This window comes from Nanorana parkeri, unplaced genomic scaffold (genome assembly GCF_000935625.1).
Source record: "Nanorana parkeri isolate BGI_ZX_2015 unplaced genomic scaffold, ASM93562v1 scaffold150, whole genome shotgun sequence".
In the NCBI taxonomy this organism is placed as follows: domain Eukaryota; kingdom Metazoa; phylum Chordata; class Amphibia; order Anura; family Dicroglossidae; genus Nanorana; species Nanorana parkeri.
This window is the reverse complement of record NW_017306418.1, coordinates 955,248-962,902: the sequence shown is the minus strand read 5'-3', so window position 1 is coordinate 962,902 and position 7,655 is coordinate 955,248.

The window sequence follows — 7,655 nt, the reverse complement described above, 5'->3', positions numbered from 1 at the left end:
TCCAGTCAGGTTTAGATAAATCACATGACTCATTTACTCCAACAGTTGTGACAAGCAAACAGTAACTTCTCCAACAAGATCCATCAGATAGCAAAGAATGTTTTCAAAAAAGTATCCTGGTGCTCAATCGTTAAAAAGAGCGGTTACTTTTTTCAGTTTCTCTCCCATTCCCAGAGTGTGTTTCCTCCTAAAGGGGGGAACTTAAAATGGACACTGAAAGAACAACTCCAGGCATGAGAAAAGTAACCCTTGCAGTGGGACTACTTCCCTAGAGCAGTCCCTGCAGCCTCCTCCCCCCGGGCTCCGGCAGTCTAAAGACCTGTGATCTCATCATGGCCATTGATGTGCACTGGACGCGAGGACGTCGAGGAACATTCCACAGCCAGGGCGGAAGGGAAGAGAGATGAGTGGTCACCACCGTGGGACTGAGGATCAGATGAGTATACAGTATCTTCTTTATTTTAGACACTAGACCAAAACGAGTACTTAACCCTTGAAGTGCGGGGGGAGCCCCGCAAGGGTTCATTTTTACATGTCCGGAGTTCTTCTTTAAGTAACTTTACAAGATTAAATTCTTGAAATGTCACAATGTACATCAACTGTATATATTTTTTTAAACTCTACATTTGATGATTAAAAAACAGTTCCTGAGATTCACATTTGTGACTTTAGCTAGGCTAAGGCAATGTCATTAGCCTGCTGGAGGCAGAAGGAAGCATTTTCTCAGTCTGCTGTCCCCCAGTGATTAAACTGTAACACTGTAACTTTCTAGCAAGTCCCAAAGGAGGAGAGCATGGTGAGTGGCCAGTGTCTCTCCCTCCGGCAGGGATAGGCACAGACCAAGGCTGTGGCACACATTTTCCAAAGTACAGACCTTAGTGAAGCACACCAAGATACATTTCAAATTGAAACCATGAAAAAAAACTTTGTCTAGTCTCTGGCTTAGTTCCACAAGTACAAATAAGTTAAAATAACATTTATATAAAGACTGCTTGTGTTATACTGTTATAAAATGCTTTCTGCTGCTGTCCTCTGCAAAGGCTTCCCCCCACACCAGCCTCAGACCCTTATTCAGCCTTTGAACCTTTTCTCTGCGTTGGTGTGGTCACTGAGCGTGCAAAATGTCCCAGTGTTGTTGGTCACTGAGAGTACAAAATGTATCTGGGTCAGCGGGAGTAACAGTGCCCCTGCGACAGAGGGAAATCATGCCACAAGATTGGTTTCAATGAGGCTTTGCAGACTCCATGTCACAACCTTGACTGTACAAGCCCTTTGTGTACAGTGGCTCCCCCACTTGCAATGTCCTTCATGCTGGGCTTTCTCAATGCAGGGGCTGGCCTACAGCAGCCAGCTGGCTGACAGTGAAAGAAATTTTAAATGAAAATTTTAAAGCAAAAGTACACAAACTACTATGCGATACACCCAAAAAAAAGCAGATAACATAAAAAACTAAAATAAACCCAACTTCCCTAAATACACCAGAAAAAGTAAAAGAACTCTACCCTACATACACAATAATAAAAAAAAAGCACAAAAATCAAACATTTCCTATAAAGCACAGCAGCAGCAGGTGCCCAAGGCTGAATAGGGGCCCGACACTGGGGTGGGGGGGAAGCCTTTGTAGAGGACAGAAGTGCTGTCCTCTGCAAGGGCTTACAACCCCACCCCAGCGTCGGGCACAAAGCTCAGCTGCTGCTGTCCCCCCCAGCCCCAGACATCTGCTTACCCTTCCACTCTTACCCTTCTAAAAGCAAGCCCCCCCCCAAAAAAAAAAAACCTTCCTGCACTCACTGGAAGGTACCAAGTCCCTTACAACCGTACTGTACGCCGCGGACCCTGCAAGGGCCACTCACGGACACCAGTGTCTGTGTACGGACACCTTGCCGATCCCTGCCTCCCAGCCTGCTCAGCCTCCTGTCACAGATTAGTGGTCGCTGAGTGTTTGTAAATAATTGAGGACATGGTATGTTGGCTATATCCTCAATTATGAATGAATGGGAAGTGATCTACATCAACTCCTGTTCATTCATAATTGTGGTTATAGTAAACACACTCTGTCCACATGGTATGAATGAACAGGAACACTTAGCATAGAGGATTCCTGTTCATTTAACAGTGGCTGCAGAAAAAGAGATTGAGGTCTGTTTAGACCCCCAATATTTCCCCAAAGCCCCTAACAGTAAAGTCAAAAACACAAATATTTAATAAAAATAAATAAATATATACAAATAAAATATAAAAAAATGAAAGTTTTTTAAATTTGAAAGTTTAAAAAAAAAATTTAAAATGTTTTTAAAAATGTCAAAAAGTTAAAAAACTAAAATTTCCGGTTTCGGCCTGACATTTTTTTTTTCATTTTGGTTTGGTTTCGGTTTTGAAATTTTCATTTCATTGCACCTCTAGTATGTACCCCGGTTGGAAAGATTGAATCACTTTCTGCTTCATTGATCACAGAGGAAGCGGGGGAATATCTTTCCAATAACTCACAAAAACCTGAATGAGGTCTTAACACTCCCCCACCATATTCAAACATTTGGCTAGGGTTTGGCTTTAAAGTACAACTAAGGCCTTCCAATAAACAATATGGCTGCAGTACCTAATTATAAGGGCATTGCACTTAGTTTTCTCTTAGTCCCCCTGTATACATACCTATAGATTCTGCCGGTAAAGTCCACCTAAAGCAACTTCCTATGATGGGGTGGCAATGAGGCTGCACTGCTACTGAATGTAGGTCTTGCCTGCTTGCACTACAGTAGGGATGGAAAATGCTGTGGGGGTTTGTCTGTCAGCATTGTCACTGCTGATTCACATGCCCAACCACTGCTTTCTGGATTGACAGGACTGCCTCTTTTGCCGAAAACCCTTCCACTGTGAGCTGCAGTGCCTGGGAGGGGGAGCATGTGAAACACAAATGAAGGACGATATGGCTCAGAGAAGGTAAATTAAGTTTTTTGGTTTACTATATAATAATAATTATATAATCCATGATTTTTTTTATACTGTCATACAGGAGGCTTTAGTTGTACCTTAGTGTAAAATCAAATAATAACTGAAACATGCTTGCTGAAATCTTAATATATTTTGCTTTTAACATTAATGAGGAATAATTGTTTACTCAGTGTACTGTATTCTATATATTTTGTTTCTTATACTAGAACAGTATCTGCTTTGTGACTGCAATTGACTATTCTGTGACAACCGCTGTGTCTATATTCCAAGGACATGCATTGCATAGTGAAATCTTTTACAAACCCCTACACATTCCTGTGACCAAGCAGAGCAGAAATTAAATCTCTAACCCCTTCAGAACTGAACAGAAAGGCGTTTCTTACAAAAATTAACAGAGTTCAAATTTTATCGCATGTATAAATCCTGGAAGGGATAGAAAGACGAAAATTAAGCTTACTGTTTTATATGTACACAAGTGTGGAAAAGTGTTGCATTTGGCCTATGTTTATGACTGCTGCCAAGCACTTCTTGATACCTATGAATAAAATGTGCCGAGCTGGAGAACAGAGAAGCTGAAATATGTGCAAAAAATTGAATTCCTCCTAATAAAAATATAATATCATAACGTGCATAACAAACTAATGTATAATCCGTGATATGAATCGTATGATGTCACAATAGATCACTCAATTCGTGGATCTAGATAATAAAGTCACGTAGTCATACAGCATGTCATCAGAGGCTCATATTGTGGAAAAGATTGAGGGATATCGTATTAACCCAACTGAACTTTCTAATGAGATCCTGCTACGTATTCTTAGCTTTATTCCAAGTACAGATCTAATCCTAAATCTAAGGAAAACATGTCGTAAATTTGAAAATCTGTGTGCTGACAAGAGCCCTACTCACAAAGTACATCTTCATAAATTCTACCAGTGGACCTGGTGACAACATCACACATTGAAGAAGCTGATACACTGAGAAAGTAGGGTTTCTTTCCATGAAGTGATTTGAGGGGTCGGCTGTCTATTTGGGTTAAAAAGGTCAGGATATCTGCGTACTTAGAGTGATCGGCGCCGAGGGTCCCCTCCCCTACTTAAGAAGGGAACTGCCTGGTTAACTTTTTATTTGGGTCAAAACTGGGTGACAGCAAAAAGTTTCCCAGCACACTCACCAGCCAGCAGGCAAAAAAACTTGTCTCACCGCTAAGGTTAAAAACAGAGGTTTAGATACACGTCTTCTGCAGAAAATGTGAAAGCCGCACAGCCGCGCCAAGGCACCTCTTATAGTGCGGTCCTAACTCTAAAGTATGATAGTCTCCATCTTGGAGCACATGTGGCAAAAGATCAAATTGGGTGCAGGTTTGTCAGGAGGAAGCCCAACCTCCCTTAAAGGCACATGAACGCACAAGGGACCCCGCACATCACAACAGCAGCTGAGACCCCCCATGCGTCACTGCACCAAATCAGTCAAGCAAAACAAATGGCAAACGCACTCATCAATTTGTTACCAGCTTTACAGCAAGGTGCACATGGAAGGGCGTCCCCGTACCCCCTCGGCGCCCTCCTCCGGCCCACCGTGTGTGACAGTTGGGGGCAGCAGTAGTGGGATCGTTATTCACTATTTCCCGGTCTAATGAAGACAGATAGTGATTTTCGACCCTCTGTCACGCGCCGCTGTGACTGGGTGAGAGTAGAATCACAGCTGCGGAGTTTAGGGTATGCCGTGGAGGATGTAGGGAGGAGTAGTAACGGCTATTCAGTCTTGAATCCCAGGCGTCACTCTCAGTCTACCACCGGAGAGTTTGGGATTCGCGCATCATGGGCCGTATAAACACAAGTGTGGCTAAGTTTTACTGAGGGGTTATTACTCCATAACCCCCTAAGCTTAGTGAATATAAACTTTGGCACTGATGTAGCTTGTTAGGTAAGTAAGGGTAGGATGTGATCGTTAGTCCATAGGCAGTCAGCAAAAATGGGACTGTAAAGGTCTCCGGGGACGCCAGCCCGGCCGTTCTCGTTCCACCGTGGAGCGCAGGGCACCTCCTCCTAAGGGGGAGGAGTTGCATTGCCGTTCTCCGGCCCGATGCGCTCCACAGTGGAACGCAAACGGCCGGTCCAGCGTCCCCGGAGACCCTTACACCCTCTTGCTATCGAAATAAGTCACGTGGCCGCTTGGAGTGACATCCACATTTTATTTATAGCTCCTTGTTGATATACTTTCATTGGGTGCATTCCTAGTGCCTGGTAGCCTTTAGAATGAATATTGGTGAAGAATTTCCCCTCACTTTCTATCCTATATACAGGAATAGCGGAACCCAGACCAGGTTTTCGGGCTGACTTTGGGTCTGAAGTATCCAGCTAGGGTTTTATGTCTCACCTGGATGGTTAATTGCTTAGTCGATTGCTTATCCAGGTGAGATAAAAGGAGGAAGGCGGAAACAGAATGCTGCTCTGGCCTGGGACTCAGAGAGCATTCTGAGAGAGCTACAAGGTGAATAGTTGTTAATAGAAGGTTGCTGAAAGCACTTTTGTTTTGTGAGGTGGCTGAGGAAAGCTAACGCCCTGCTAGAGAGGAACCTGCCTGTTTAGTCAGAGCCTGGATGGCAAGGATTTATTTTCTATTTTATTTTGTTTTATTGCAACCTTTTAAATAAAACTGACTGGTAGTCAGATTAAAAAGAACTTTGCTGCCTGGACTACCTTTTTCCCAGGGAAGGTGATCCCCATTTGAGCTATACTCCCACAATATATATACAGTATATGTATATATGTATGAATTGGAGTTTTCTATATATATTTATAGAACTCCAATTCTTCCGAATGCATTCCAAGCTACAACTTCCTATGCACAATCAGCGTTTTACACAATCTGTAATCTGGGTTTAACAGTTATTGTCTTAATACAAGAGAAATCTTGGTGTCCCTTGAGTATTCCTTCCAGATTTATGCCGTATTTCAGTGTGAAACAACTTCTGCACTTTGTCTTTGTACAGGAGTTTCCTGTAATAGAGACTGGTCAGTCACTGACACTCTCTCTCTTTGTTCAGATTGGCTGATTGTGTGTCTGCACCCATAGTAGTTTTCTACAGGTAGTCTGTAGTTGGTGAATCTGCTGCTTCCCACCCCACATCTACTGTCTATACAGGCTATGTACAACAGAGTGATGGTGTCACTGCTACTTATATGAGGCAATACCTGGTTTATAAATGAATTTGGTGCACATTGGTGGATTTATATTGTTTCTGGCAATTGAGAAATATATTTAAATTAAAGTTTTTGGGGCCCAAAGTCAGCCTGAATCAGCATTTAGTGTTAGTTTTGTAAATATAGAGCATAGCAGAGTACTGTGTTTGGGTTCCCATGGGCAGATACCATTGTACATAGTATTGTTTTCGTTGTGATGACTCATGAAGGAGATCTCCACACAGCATATGTCCTTATTAGGCCCACAGCAACAATACACATTATAGAAGCAAGCACTGGAGAGAACTTTATATGCTACAGAAACACAAAGTTCTCCCTTTTGGCACTCAATTACACAAGGCCTAAGGGACCGAGTCTATTTGGTGCTATTAATCCTCCAAGAAGCTGCTCTAGAAAGTAATAGCACAGGGCTTTAAACCATCACATTACACGGATGTTAACCTGAGGAGAATCTATACCAAAAAAGTAAAGAAGAAAAAAAAACCCATAGTAATAATAATAATAATATTTATAATTATAATACCGTAATCAAGTTCTCTCATGATATCTTTATCTCTCTTAGTACAGGCTTATCAGACTGGCTACTGAGGAAGGTCCCCAGTCAGCATATGGATTGTTTTCTATGAATTGCAATTGTATGGAGTACTTATGGTCATTAGACATGTGCGATTCGTTTCGTTCCGAATCGAAATTCGGACGAATTTTCGTAAATTCGGACATTCGGATGTATCCGAATTCCGAATTACAGACATAACGAATGCAAACGAATCCGAATTTCCATTTCCGAAATTCGGTAGCGTTCGCACGAACGTTCGTTTCGTTTTCTGTTCTTATTCGTTTCTTATTCGTTTCGTTCGTTGGAGCAAAGTGACATTAGAGAAGGAGAAAAATATTTTTTCCCCCTCAAATGTCACTTTTGCTGCAAACGAACGAAGCGAATAAGAAACGAATAAGAAACGAATAAGAACAGAAAACGAAACGAACGTTCGTACTAACGCTACCGAATTTCGTCCGAATCCGAATTGACTTTCACACCCGAATCCTGATGGCAATATTTTCACCGTGTGGATAGGGTAGTGTTAGATACACTAGCACATTTAGATGGACTCCACTAAGAGATTAAAGTGACACTAAACACAGGAGTTAAATCTTAACAATGCATTTAAGTTCCTTAACTATTAACAAAAATGTATCTTATATTTGAATCACAATCTCATTACAAATTAGTAAACTAACAGGGTTATTCACAAAAGGGTGAAGAGTTTGGAGAAGGCAGGAGAAGTGAACAATATAGGCCAACATAGTGGATATGGAAAAAATCTCCAATTCAGCTCACTTTCCAGTTCAGCTATGTTGTCCTAGACACAAATAAGATACATTTTTGTTAATAGTTAAGGTTAGGGATGCACCGCTGCCATTTTTTCAAGACTGAGTATGAGTACCGATACTTTCCTCAAGTACTCCCCGATACCAATTACAAATACCTTCTTTTTTTTTCTT